Genomic DNA, 14,874 nt, shown 5'->3' on the forward strand with positions numbered 1-14,874 from the left:
TGGGAGTGGATGAGTCATTACACAAAGTAAAACTATTTCCCCATGTTATTTCTCCCCCCCCCTCCCCCCACTGTTCCTCAGACGTTCTTGTCAACTGCTGGAAATGGCCCACCTTGATTATCACTACAAAAGGGTTCCCCCGCTCTCCTGCTGGTAATAATTCACCTGACCTGATCACTCTCCTTACAATGTGTATGGTAACACCCATTGTTTCATGTTCTCTGTGTATATAAATCTCCCCACTGTATTTTCCACTGAATGCATCCGATGAAGTGAGCTACAGCTCACGAAAGCTTATGCTCAAATAAATGTGTTAGTCTCTAAGGTGCCACAAGTCCTGTTCTTTTTGCAAGTACATAAAAGGTTGTTACAAGGAGGAGGGAGAAAAATTGTTCTTCTTAACCTGTGAGGATAGGACGAGAAGCAATGGGCTTAAACTGCAGCAAGGGCAGTTTAGGTTGGACATAAGGAGAAACTTCCTAACTGTCAGGGTGGTTAAGCACTGGAATAAATTGCCCAGGAAGGTTGTGGTATCTCCATCATTGGAGATATTTACAAGCAGGCTGGACAAACACCTGTCAGGGATGGTCTAGATAATGCTTAGTTCTGCCATGAGTGCAGGGGACGGGACTAGACGACCTCTCGAGGTCCCTTCCCGTCCTATGATTCTATGATTCTAAGGACCCATTCCCTGTAAGTCTGTGCTAACCGTTCACCTCAGACACCTCGGTTCACCCTGAAAAGTGTCACAATGAGACTCCTAGATTAAGCAGACTAAGCAATTGCTTGAGGGCCCTGAGCACCTCAAGGGGCCCCCTATTCACTTTTTATTGTGTGTAGTGGGGGCCCCCAAAATATTCTTGCTTAGGGACCCAGTGGGCTAGCATCACTTCTGCATCTTTATTTAAACATTGTCAGTGATGGAGAATCCACCACGACCCTTGGTAAATTGTTCCTGTGGTTAATTCCTCATGGTTAATATGCTAAGAAGGTTCCCCTCACCATTAAAAAAATCATACTTTTTCCAGTCTGAATTTGTGTAGCTTCAACTTCCAGCTCTTGGATTATGTTAGACCTTGATCTGCTAGTCTGAAGAGCCCATTATGAAAGACTTGTTGCCCATGTAGGCACTTATAGACTACGATTAAGCCACCCCTTAACTTTCTCAGTGGTAAGATATCTGAAAAGTGCCTGTTTTAACGAATGCCCGGTGGTTGTCCAAAGTATTGCCAATAACAAACAGTGAGACCCTCATGGGGGAAGACTGGAGGACTAGGAGTCAAGAATTCTGGTTTCTATTCCTGCTGCTACATAGGTTCCCAAAGTGACCTTGGGCAATTAGCTTTGTCACTCTCTGCCTTGGTTTCCCCATCTGTAAAATTGAGAGTTGCCATGAAACTTAATTTACTGGGGTTTGCAACACATTTCGAAGTTGTGGGATGACGGGATGGATGGCACACTCAGCAAGTTCGCAGATGACACTAAGCTCGGGGGAGAGGTAGATAAGTGGGAGGGTAAGGATAGCATCCAGAGTGACCTAGACAAATTGGAGGATTGGGCCAAAAGAAATCTGATGAGGTTCAACACGGACAAGTGCAGAGTCTTGCATGTAGCAGGGAAGAATCCCGTGCACCGCTACAGGCTGGGGACCGACTGGCTAAGCAGCCATTCTGCAGAAAAGGACCTGGGGATTACAGTGGACGAGAAGCTGGATAAGAGTCAGCAGTGTGCCCTTGTTGACAAGAAAGCCAACGGCATATTGGGCTGCATTAGTAGGAGCATTGCCAGCAGACTGAGGGAAGTGATTATTCCCCTCTATTCGGCTCTGGTGAGGCCACATCTGGAGTATTGCATCCAGTTTTGATCCTCCCACTATAGAAGGGATGTGAAGAAATTGGAGAGAGTCCAGAGGAGGGCACCAGAAATGATCAGGGGGTTGGGGCACATGACTTACAAGGAGAGGCTGAGGGAACTGGACTTATTTAATATGCAGAAGAGAAGAGTGAGGGAGGGATTTGATAGCAGACTTCAAGTACCTGAAGGGGGGTTCCAAAGAGGATGGAGCTCGACTGTTCTCAGTGGTGGCAGATGACAGAACAAGGAGCAATGGTTTCAAGTTGCAGTGGGGGAGGTCTAGGTTGGATATTAGGAAACACTATTTCACTAGGAGGGTGGTGAAGCACTGGAATGGGTTATCTAGGGAGGTGATGGAATCTCCATCCTTAGAGGTTTTTAAGACCCGGCTTGACAAAGCCCTGGCTGGGATGATTTAGTTGGGGTTGGTCCTGCTTTGAGCAGGGGGTTGGACTAGATGATCTCCTGAGGTCTCTTCCAACCCTGATATTATATGATTCTGTGATTCTTCTATGATTCTATGATTATTTGTCTACAAACAAACTCTGTAAAATTGTTACGGGCCTTTAGAGAAGCACCACTCCTCTGAGTATCAGAGACTGGAAATATTGGCCTCCTGGAGCAGGAGCATGATGAAGTCTGCTTTGTGCTGAGCTCCACAGCCTCATGTACTAGACGCCCGGGAAAAAGTCTGACCATTCTCAGTGGTAACCACATACATGTTTATTCTCCTGGCAGTGAGCCCCTCATCTTAATGGACATAACACAGGCCTCTCCAGCAGGGAATGAACCCCTTAAAATTCCTGCTGATGTTGAATTGATAAAATTGCACAGGCATTAAAGAGATTCGTACTAGGCCTTCATAGTCCCTAGGTGGAGGGACCATCCAGGTTTTAATATAGGATAATATATAGAGCTACTGCCAGTTCCAGTCTGCGCACTCTCCAGAAACATCGGAACAGAGTTATCTTTGCTGTGCAAGAGAGCACCCCCTAAATACAGTCTCCATAACATCCTCAGCTGCAGTACTAGGGCTATTATAGAGTAACACCCATATATATCCTTTGTGACAGGGTTGGGCTAGATGGCTATAGGAGAGTAATAGAAGGCAGCTATATTAGCCCCAGGCTAAGTAGGTCCCTTTTCCCTGGATAAGGTAACAGGGAAGGTTCCAGAACAATCAGCAACCTTCTGGAGACAATTAAGACAGGCTGATTAGAACACCTGCAGCCAATCAAGAAGCTGCTAGAATCAATTAAGGCAGGCTAATCAGGGCACCTGGGTTTTAGAAAGGAGCTCACTTCAGTTTGTGGTGCGCGTGTGAGGATCTGGGAGCAAGAGGTGCTAAGAGCTGAGAGTGAGAACGCCGACTGTTGGAGGACTGAGGTGTACAAGCATTATCAGAAACCAGGAGGAAGGTCCTATGGTGAGGATAAAGAAGGTGTTGGGAGGAGGCCATGGGGAAGTAGCCCAGGGAGTTGTAGCTGTCGCACAGCTGTTCCAGGAGGCTCTCTAGACAGCTGCACTCCACAGGGCCCTGGGCTGGAACCCGGAGTAGAGGGCAGGCCCGGGTTCCCCCCAAATCCTCCCAACTCCTGGTCAGACACAGGAGGAGTCAACCTGGACTGTGAATTCAGAAAAAACGGCCAAGCTGACGGCTGCTGTGGAGCTCCAAGGCGAGCAAATCCGCCAACAAGTGCAAGAACCACCAAGGCAGAGCAGGAACTTTGTCACACCCTCTACAGGGAATTCTTTTCCTCCAGGAATCGCAGCCTCATGGAGCATTTCTATGCTCAAGTCATGAGGCTAGAGAGACTTGGGAATATTCATAACAACACGCCAAGCCATAGGCAATTCACAGTTTTGTTTTCACATTTCACTCTGAATGACAATACGCACACCTTCTCATGAACAATGCCCCTGCCTCTAGTGTGCTGTAGTAAATAGAACCCATTCATTTTTCAAGTCAACCAGGGCTGTTTCCAGGAGAAAACACATCTGCCTTTGAAGGAAGGGGGATTGCGCTTTTGTAAATTCAGCTGTTTTCACATCAAAGATGCATTCTGCTGAAGTTTGATACCCGGTGAAATTCTCAAAGGCCTGCACGAGGGAAGCATCACATTGAAAGTACATCCATTTGTTGCCTGGGTAAAAGCCCCAGATTTGTTCAAGCAGAGCAGGGACTTTTGCTGTCACCAGCCCATTTGTGCACATAATTATCTACATGGATTTGCATGTGCAAATGCAGGGTTTTGCCCATTGTAAGGTGAGGTCTCATTTTGAACAGTGTTCCTCTTGGATGGGGCTTGGTTAAGGTGGCTCTTTCCTGCCAGGGAAACCTACAATGCCAATAGTTTTTCAGGATGTCCCTATTCACTTGTCTCCACTTACCACCTTGCTGGGAAATTTCTGAGTCCCATCGGCTCATATGCCTAGCCAGAGACTCATGGCTAACCCAGGAGCTGGGTGACTTCAATGGAGGTACTTCAATTTACACTGACTAAGGATCTGGCCCTTAGATTTGGTTATGAGTGCAATAGCAGGAAGAGAGAATGGAGGGTCCTTTCCTCACCTGTGCAGGAGCTGGCCACAGTCTGGCTGCAGAATGCTGGGGAGGCAGTGGAGGAAGGTGCCTGCGATGCTCCATGCCTGGAGGTTTGAAGTCAGATTGGGAGCATGGCTCCAGCCCTGTGCCTTGTGCACTAGCAAACGCCAGCAGAACTGTAAAACAGAAGCACTGTCTGTACCCTGAAAAATACCTTCTGGGTATCGAGGCAATTTCTCACGACCCTTCTCTGGAGCCTCAGCAAAGGGAGGTTTAACTTCAGTCTCCAGCCTGTCTTCAACTAGTCAGGATGGTCTCAGCTTTTCTGTGTTTGCTGTCTGTCCTGCCCATTGAGTCTCCCTCCCTCTTGATCTGGCATCTGTTAGGTTCTGTTATAAACTCTCTTGCTGGAAGGTTGCAACATAAGGCTACTTTATGTCTTGGAATTCCAAACAATAACACACAAGAACCTAAAACAGAGAGAGACAAAGAAGGCTGCTCACCAAGGCACAACAAACCTGCCCTTGCTTTAAACTGTCTCTTTCCAGACTGATTCCAGTTGGAAGCAGGACCAGGAACCTGCCCTGCTCTAAAAGTGATCGCTTGAACTTCCAATACAGTCCTCCAGATACCACACCCTCCAGCTCCAATACACGTGCAACAAGTCAGAGCAACCTTTCTTGCAGGCTTCCCTTCCCAAAGTGAACTTGGGAACAGATAGTCTCCACGTGATGGTGCATGGAACCTGCTTGCAGGAGCTGCTGAGAAGGAGAAGATGCTATGCAGGTGTCTGGTCTGCTTCCACAGCACCTGATTGGAACATGCCTACTTCAGGGGTGTTGTATTCCCTATATTGTAAAAAGCTGACTGTTATGTTCATGGCACAGACACAGAGAGTTAGAAACCAAACATAAATACCCTTCCTGAAGATTGCAACTTTACATTGCTTCATTCTTGGAATCCAGAAATCTAGCACACAACAATCAAATACAGAGAGAGACAAAGCAGGCTGCTCCCTAAGGCAGACAGGCACAACTAACCCCGTCTTGGTCCCGGATTGGCTCATTCACAGACTGATCTCTGAGCATCCAGATGATCATATGCTTCTCTCAGAGCCCCCTCACCTGCAAGCAGGACCAGGAAATCCCTTACAACTTAAAGTGATAGCTTGTAATTTTCGATACCCCACACTGATCTCATTTGATGGAATTGGATAAAGTTTCAAACTACACATAGTTTTGGGAATTCTCTTCCTCTCATTTTCCCTACATAATGTTTTATGGGAGCTCATTTTTAAAGTTTCTTTAATAGCTCTTTTGAGTCACCCTGGGCGTAGGGTGCTGCAGGGACAATCGGCTTAGCCCCTGGTGGTCCATCGGGTTAGCACGCTCTTCCTACCATGCCCTACCGTCCTCTCTGGCTGACAAAAGGAAAGGCACTGACGGGCATTGGAAGGGTCACTTTGAGCACTGCTTGTCACCCCCACTCACTTCCCTGTCCCTGCACCAGGGACATGCATTAAAGCAGGAAATCCCCTCCCCAGCTGTCCCATATGGAGTGACTGACAGCCAGTATATCCATATGGCTATAGACAGGATCAACAGACATCAAATTCAAGGGAACCCTCAGCTCCCCAGCAAGGCTTCTAGCAGGGTATGAAACACTCAGCCCTGGCCAAGCCAAGCAGCAGCAGGAAGCTTTCTGAAACTGCTGTTTGTCGTGACATTCTGAGTTCCAAATACTGGGAAATCCGTGGGGCCAGCCCTCACACTGGCCCCGGCTTCATGCTGATTACTCCAGCACAGGACACCTGAGCTGTCCTCTGCTAAAAGCTACTTAGAGCAAAAGTGTCCATGCATTTTGGGTGCCTCTGTTTGTGGATGCCCAAGCTGCAAGTTGTGGAGTCTCATACAAATATATTCTAATCACTTCTCTGCAGGTTCCCACCCTCATCACCACAGTAACTAAGCACATCCCAAGTGCATGTTAACCCACTGTCTGGTGTATGCAGTTTGTCCTTTTTCTCATTTTCTCCCACGGGGGAGAACGGTTTGGGTTTGGTTTTCAAATGCCCATGCTGTTTCTGTTACAGAAGGCCAGTCAGAGAAGTGCACCTCCAGCTTGGAGAGGAAGTTGGGGAGGTTTGGGATGGTCCTTAGTTCCTTGGGGAAATTGTTCCACAGCCTGGCACTGTCCCCTGAGAAAGCTCGGTCTCCAGCATGGATGAGTTGTACGCTTATGGCAGAAAGAGACATTGTGCCAGAGGAGTGGAACTGTTGACCACAATTTTCACCGTGGAGCTTTAGCTGGGCTTTTACGTATGCTGGGCCAAAGCCAGGATAAGGGCCAAGACCTGACCTTGACTCAATATTCTCTGGGGAGCCAGTGCCAGGAGCAGGTCCGATGCAAGCGCAGTATCCCGTGCTGCAGGGTTCTGTACCTGCTGGAGTTTCCTGAGTGCTTATGGCTTCATGACCAGGTATATCACATGGCTGTAAAACAGATGAGAAGGGACAAGGTGAGCACATCCGAGGCCATGTCCTTGTCTGCTAGGTCGGAATGGAGTGCCCTCGACAACTGCAGATGGGAGAAAGTGCTACTTGCAGATGTTGTTACATGACAGCGTGCTGTAAGCAAAGACTCCCGTAGCACTCCTGAGCTGAGACTGAACTGCCTCATTTTTAAGCACTGGGCCACCTGAGTCATATGCAGGACAGGTCGAGCTGGGTGTCACCTGTACATGGCAGGCGCTTGAGTCCATGTTCCCTGACCAGTTCACTCAGTGGAGACATGGAGATGTTGACTAGGACCAAAGAGGGAACTGATCCTTGTGGGACTCCACAAGTGCGGGGTTAGTGGGGGAGGTGCAGTTTCCCATCACTGCTGTTTGGATGCATCCCTCCAGGAAAGACTCAAACCATTTTAGTGCATTCCTCTGGCCGCCTGCCACCTCTTTCAGGTGGGTCAGCAGTGTCCCACGGACAGGCCCAGGATGTTGAGAATGGATGTGTGCCCTCTATCCGCTGGCGGGAAGAGATCATCATTCTGTGTCCTGGCCTGAATCCAGGTTGAAACAGGTCTAGGACAGTAGCTTCAGTCAGATGAGACTGTAGGTGTTGGCCTTTGGCTAGCTTCTCTGTGGCCTTGCTCGGGAAAGGGAGGTTTGAGACAGGGTGGGAGGTGGCTAGAACTGATGTCTGCAGGGTGGGTCTCGTCAGCGTTGACTGAGCGATGGTGTGTTTGAATGAGGAAGGGAAGGTTCTCCTCTGAATGAGGCACTGGCTGTCTCAGTCAGAAGTGGTGCCATCTGTCAGGAGTGGCAAGGGCCAAATTTCCAGGAGTTCGGCTGGGACTCCGTTAGGGTGTCCAGAACTTTGTGGGGAGCAAACGTGCTGAATTCTGGCAGGGCAGGTGGGCTGTTTAGTGGCCTGTGGACGGAGAATAGCTCCATGCCATGTGAGACGCTTTCCTCAGTGCGCTCTATCTCACCGGCGATGAGAAGTAGGATGAGAGTATGTGCTATAATGATGTACACCCCCTCATACACCCTAGCAGCTTCCTGACTCACAGCTGATTAGACCTTTGTCCACTGCAGAACTCTTTTAAATGTTCTCAAGCATGCACAGCCTCAGAAGAAGACACTGGGAAGTGCGAGTCTGAGGGACACTTCATATGCAAGCTCCTTCACTGGAGGTTTTCTAAAGGAGGCTGGAGCCATATGTCTGGGATTGTTTAGACCCAACCAATCTTGCATCTTGGCAGGGGGTTAGACTAGATGACCCTAGTGGTCCCGTCTAACCCTAAGGTTCTATGATTGTATGAAACTTAGATACACCTCTTTTCCATACAAGCCCTTTAAGTTTGGGATACTAGATTGTAAGGCCAGAAGGTACCACTGTTACTTATCTACCTCATGCTTCCTGCATAACACAGGCCAGCGAACACCCCCTGTCAAGGTTCCTTCCCCACTCTGAACTCTAAGGTACAGATGTGGGGACCTGCATGAAAGACCCCCTAAGCTTATTCTTACCAGCTTAGGTTAAAAACTTGCCCAAGGTACAAACTTTGCCTTTCCTTGAACAGTATGGTGCCACCACTAAGCATTTAAACAAAGAACAGGGAAAGAGCCCATTTGGAGACTTCTTCCCCCAAAATATCCCCCCAAGCCCTACACCCCCTTTCCTGGGGAAGACTTGATAATAATCATCACCAATTGGTACAGGTGAACACAGACCCAAACCCTTGGATCTTAAGAACAATGAAAAATCAATCAGGTTCTTAAAAGAAGGATTTTAATTAAAGAAAAGGTAAAAGAATCACCTCTGTAAAATCAGGATGGTAAATTCCTTACAGGGTAATCAGATTCAAAACACAGAGAATCCCTCTAGGCAAAACCTTAAGTTACAAAAAGACACAAAAACAGGAATACACTTTCCCTCCAGCACAGCTTATTTTACCAGCCATTAAACAAAAGAAAATCTAACTCATTTTCTAGCTAGGTTACTTACTAACTTTACAGGAGCTGTAAGGCTGCATTCCTGATCTGTTCCCTGCAAAAGCATCACACCGACAGACCAAACCCTTTACTCCCCCCACACTCCAGATTTGAAAGTATCTTGTCCCCTCATTGGCCATTTTGGATCAGGTGCGAGAGAGGTTACCTTAGCTTCTGAACCCTTTACAGGTGAAAGGATTTTGCCTCTGGCCAGGAGGGATTTTATAGCACTGTATACAGACAGGTGATTACCCTTTCCTTTATATTTATGACACCCCCCGAAGAATTCCTGTTTGATCTAGAGCAGATATTTTTGAAAAACATCCAGTCTTGATTTTAAAATTGCCAGTGATGGATGACTCCTCCCCGAATTGCTGACACTCCCCAAATCCTGAGGCCGGACCAGTGCATAGCAGTAGGGGGGCCGTGGTAGACAGATCTAGCAAACTTTGATAGAGGTGGGATGGCGAGGAATTGTTGGACAGGCTTATCAGAATTAGAATTGAATGACAATTTTCCAAATGTTGAGTTTTTGAAGAAAGTTTTCATTGACTTTCAGGTTTTTCATCATCCAAACCCCTCTGGAAATTGGAGATGAAAATGTTGGTCCATTTTGTTCAGATTTTTTGACCACTAATCACACTTGTTGAAATTTTGATTTTTTAACATTTTTTAACAATTAAAATAAATAGTAATAAACCCTGGAATTGTAATTGACTTTCTGACCAGCTGCTCTACCCAGAGTTGCAAGACCGGCTGTGTAAGGCTGTGCCAGGAAGTGCTGTTTCTCTCAGCTCTTAAAATAAATGCTCATAAGCACTGTAATTCCCTGGACCTTACAGCTGGTTTGCCCTTTGCAACATCACCCCAGCTGAGATTCCCATGTGACTCAGTGACTAGGGCTGGGAATTTGAGCAGGCATTATAAACAGTGACTGTCTGCCCTGCATGTAGGGATGCACAGGCAGGTATGAGGTGTTTTAGCTCTTTGATTCTTCTCTTTGGCACTTCGGGACAATTTAGAAAAGCTTCTAGCAACACATTTCAGTTCAGTTCCAGATCACCTTCAATATATTCATTATAAAATGGCATTGTTTGAAGTTTGTAATGAGGAGCTGGTTTGGGTTTAGAATCTATCTATCTATCTATCTATCTATCTATCTATCTATCTATCTATCTATCTATCTATCAAATTAACAATGAATGTTAAGATCCATGAAAGAGGGAATATATATTTATATGGATAACAAAACAACACTATCTAGAATCATAATAATTTTTGTAAGGGATATAAAACCTCGTGGTTCTGGTCTTCAATCAGTGTCTTACTATTAGGGATTAGATTGAGACCTTCGTGGGCAGGGGAGGGAAGGTAGCTTATCCCACATCTTCCGGGGGGTTCTTGCACTTGCCTTTGGAGTATCAGCTGTTGGCCACTGTCAGAGACAGGAGACTGATGTCACAGGGGTCTGACCCAGTCTGACAATTCCTAGGTTCATTCTGATTCTAACAGGTCGTGCTGCCAAGCACAACCAAGCGAGGATGAAATTATTATGACTAAGGGCTGTCGGTCTTCATGCTTCTGGGCATATGCTGGTTAGTGGTGGGGGCCAGGAAGAAATCCTGCTCCTCTCCTGTGGTACAGCACTGCGCAGTTCCACGCTTTACCTGGGCTGGGATGCACTGCTCACGCTGCCAGGAAAAAGAAGTGAGCACGAGGAGAGAGACGAGTACTATCTCCTCCATCCCCCTTCCAGTGATCCAAGCACTTGAATAATCAGCACTGGTCACTGGCTGGCAAAGGATCAGGGACGAGCTAGACCATTGGGCTGTTGCAGTGCATTAGTGTCTGTGTTTTTTAGTGAACATCTGAAAATTAACCCAGCCTCTGTCTCAGTTTCACACATATTCACCCAGATCAGAACCAGTGACCTCCCAGAGGCAGAGAAGGGCATTGACAGGTGGGGGACTTGAGGCTCTCAGAGGATTTTCCAGCCTGGGTACCAAAAGTCAGACACTGCAATCCATATTTTGGCACTGAAATAAGTAGCCTGATCTTCAGAGCTGCTGAAATTGAGAAGTCAGTGGGAGTTGCTCAGCACGCCCTGGACATCAAACTGGCCAAGCCTGAATTGGGGCACAGCCGGGCTGGAGTTTTTTCAGAAGTGGTGCAGGAGTAAATTGATTGATTCCAAGTGAGCCAATGCAGTCACATGCCCCGGGGTTAAACAATGCCACTTTGCCATTCTTATACATCCAGACCAAAGGGTGAGTGCAGACTGCGAGAAGCTCCAGAACATAAGTCCTGGAAATACTGCAAGCGGTTGGTCTGTCTCTCCCCAAAAGTGTTGGAATGGCATTCTGGAGAGATCCAGCATGCCTTGAGTGCTGGTCCAGATGCAATGATGAATTCCTTGTATGGTAATAGTTGGTAAACATTGATTTTTTAATAACAGTTAAGACAGATAAAATCTGTATCTCTCCATGGAGAAACAGAGCTTAGAGGCTCATAGAAGAAACAGAAGTTTGGTACATGTTCACACCAGACATTTTAATTTCACACAGTCTATCTAGGAATTTATATGGTCTCATCACCATAGAATCTGATTAACTCCCAACTACTAATGGATGTTTGCTTGCACACCTCTGTGAAGTAAATCAGGATTATTAGCCCCACTTTCACGTGGGAAACAGAGGCACAGACAGATTAAGTGACTTGCTCAAGTTCATACAGGAAACCTCTGGAAGAGATGGGAACCAAACCCAGACCTTTTGCATTCCAGGCCAATGCCTTGATTGCAAAACTATCTGTTATCCCCAGGAAGGGGAAAAGAACCTGACTCTGTATCCTGCGTCCGTACACTGTGTCCTGCGCTGCGGAATCTAATCAGAGCTTTGGTTGTATATTTCTCCACTGCTATGTCAGGAAAGGAAGATCTGAACCCTAATGGGGCATAGTCTGTAGGATGGCACATCCGCAGCAGATGGTACCAACCTCAGCAGCACCTCAGGGTTCCTCCTCACAGGCATGCCGGGACTGGAGCATGCACACCACTGCTTTGCTGCCCCTTTCTCTCTCATGTACACTATTGCGATTTTGGGAAACTGCACCATCTTCTTTGTTATGAAAGCGGAGAGATGGCTCCACTAGTCCATGTTCTGTTTCGGCCTCCATGGACCTGGGTCTGACTCTGTCCACGCTGCCGATGGAGCTGTGTGTACTTTGGTTCAACTAACGAGAAATCAGCTTCAGCGCCTGTCTCCTCCAGGTGATCTGCATCCACTCATTTTCCTTCATGGAGTCCTCGGTGCTTCTAGCCATGGCCTTCGACCGCTATGTGGCCATTTGCAACCCTCTGAGATACACCTCCATCCTGACCAGCCCCAGGATTGCTAAAATAGGGCTGGCAATTGTCTGTAGATGTACGTTGGTGCTGATCCTATTAATCTGTTTTCTTACACTTCTGCCATTCTGCAGGTCTTGTGTGCTCTCCTATTCCTATTGCTTGCATCAGGATATAATACGGCTGGCGTGCTCAGATACCACGTTCAACAGTATCTATGGCTTAACTTTAATCCTGCTCATTGTGGTTCTAGACCCGCTGCTGATTGTCCTGTCTTATGTTATGATCATTCAGATGGTCTTAAGCATCATGTCCAATCAAGAGCACGTCAAGGTCCTGAACACCTGCATCTCCCACATCTTCTGATCTGATCTTCTACATCCCCATGGTTGACTTGTCAATCATTTGCAGATTTGGGGAAAATGCCATCCCTGTTATTCATGTTCTCATGGCAAACGTCTACCTTTTCGTGGCCCTGATGCTCAACCTCGTCATCTATAGCATGAAAACCAAACAGATTTGTGAAGGGATCCAAAGGATCTTGTGTCAGAAAAAGGCCTGACCTGGATGTGGCCAGTGGCTTATGTGTTATTCCAGGATGTGTGTCCTAATTCTTCATAGACTGGGTGATTAGATAGATAGATAGATAGATAGATAGATAGATAGATAGATAGATAGATAGATAGATAGATAAAAATGGCACTACTGGGTCAGAACAAAGGTCCATCTAGCCCAGTATCCTGTCTTCCAATAGTGGCCAGTGCCAGGTGCCCCAGAGGGAGTGAACAGAACAGGGCAATTTATCAAGTGATCCATCCCCTGTCGCCCATTCCCAGCTTTTGTCAAACACAGGCTAGGGACACCATCCCTGCCCAGCCTGGCTAATAGCCATCGTTGGACCTATCATCCATGAATTTACCTAGTTCTTTTTGAACCCTGTTATGATCTTGGGCTTCACAACATCCTCCGGCAAAGAGTGCCACAGGTTCACTGTGCATGGTGTGAAGAAATACTTCCTTTTGTGTGTTTTAAACCTGCTGACCCCTAGTTCCAATGTTACGGGAAGGACTAAATAGCACTTCCTTATTCACTGTCTCCACACCAGTCATGATTTCACAGACCTCTGTCCTATCCCCCCTTAGTCGTCTCTTTCCCAAGCTGAAAAGTCCCAGTCTGATTAATCTCGTCTCATACGGAAGCTGTTCCATCCCCCTCTTCATTTGTGTTGCCCTTTTCTGAACCTTTTCCAATTCCAATATATCGTATGATCTATCTTAAGACAGACAGACAGACAGACAGATCGATGGATCGATCTAAGAGAACTTCCTCTGTATGGTAGCAAGTATACATCCTTATAAATCCCCTTGATTTTTATGCTTCATGTGACTGATTAAAAACCAGAGCTGTGCCTTAAAATAATAAGTGCTATTTCCCTCAGCTACTGACTTCAGTTTCCAGGCACTCGTGGGATTATGTGGAGTAGGGCAAGGTGCTATTGTCCTGCTACTCCACCCCAGCCCGCAGTTTCAGAACAGGTGTAGCAATTGCTGCATCCACATACTCTCCTCCTCCTTTGGGCAGGCATAATGCCCCCAGGAGCCCCTGTCTCTTCCACCCCACCCCCTCCCAGCTCCGCGTGGCTCACAGAGCGATAGCAGAGCCCAGGAACCCTGCGTGGGCTGCAGAGATTGTCACTCCCAGTAGGGGTGGCGGGAAAGGCAAGGCAAGCCAACCGCCCTGCACTTTAGCCAGGAGAGGGGGCAGCTGGCTCGTTCAGTTTGCATGAACAAAGCAGAACAGACACTTTTAAGGCATTTGAAACTCCCAGCTCATCTGTGGGTCTCACTCTGACCATAAATGTGAGTTCTTGTCCATGGCATCCTGGCCCAACTTATTGTTTTTTTTAATTATTAAACATTTGTTGAATTTTTTTTAAACCAGTTAGTGAAATGACTCTTTGCAGACAATCAGATCCATAGGCTTTGTAAATGTACAGGCCTGATTCTCCTCTCTCCCTTACCCCAGTTTTATGCCAGTATCCATGGGGTCACGTCAGCCTCGCACTGGGGAGACCCAGGACCAGCGTATTTCAGCTGGAACGCATGTCAGGGCGTGCACTGCGGCGGGGTCAGATCCCACCAGCTCCCCTGGAAGCAGGAGACCGCAGTACAAGAGTCACTTCCCATCAGTGAGAGCATCACGGGGACACCCCATGTGTTGGCTCTGGCTTCCAGAAAGAAAAGGAAAATAATACCAGGCACTTTCCCTCTCCCTCTCGAAGATGGAAGAGCCATTTTATCTGCCCACCCCTGAGCTGGCAGAGGACATGCACCAAAACAAAAACACCCTTAAGTCACCGGTCAGGCTCCCCAGCTGGGTTTATGCAGCCTGCCTCCTCCATGGCATTAGCCCCAGCAAATGTAGCTTAACTGCCCCAGCATTTGGGATCAGGCAGCCAGCACCTGCCAGTCTTTTAACCCCCCCTTCCTACCTCCAAACCAGGAGGGCTCTTTTTATCTACTCCCCCTCTGGTCCCATCAGGCCCAACTCTGCTTTCTTCAGAAGCCAGGTGGGGCATGTTGAGGGGTAACCCAGGGCAGTTACCCCCTGTGTTTTCTAGCCAGCTAGTGGTTAAGG

The 14,874-nt window shown here is 47.4% G+C and overlaps 1 pseudogene; it reads left to right on the forward strand.

Annotated features, from left to right (window-relative positions):
* The first annotated feature begins 6,719 nt into the window (after positions 1-6,719).
* Positions 6,720-12,799, forward strand: LOC119843476 (annotated as a pseudogene).
* Positions 12,800-14,874: the final 2,075 nt, after the last annotated feature.

The sequence above is a fragment of the Dermochelys coriacea genome, chromosome 1 (genome assembly GCF_009764565.3).
Source record: "Dermochelys coriacea isolate rDerCor1 chromosome 1, rDerCor1.pri.v4, whole genome shotgun sequence".
In the NCBI taxonomy this organism is placed as follows: domain Eukaryota; kingdom Metazoa; phylum Chordata; order Testudines; family Dermochelyidae; genus Dermochelys; species Dermochelys coriacea.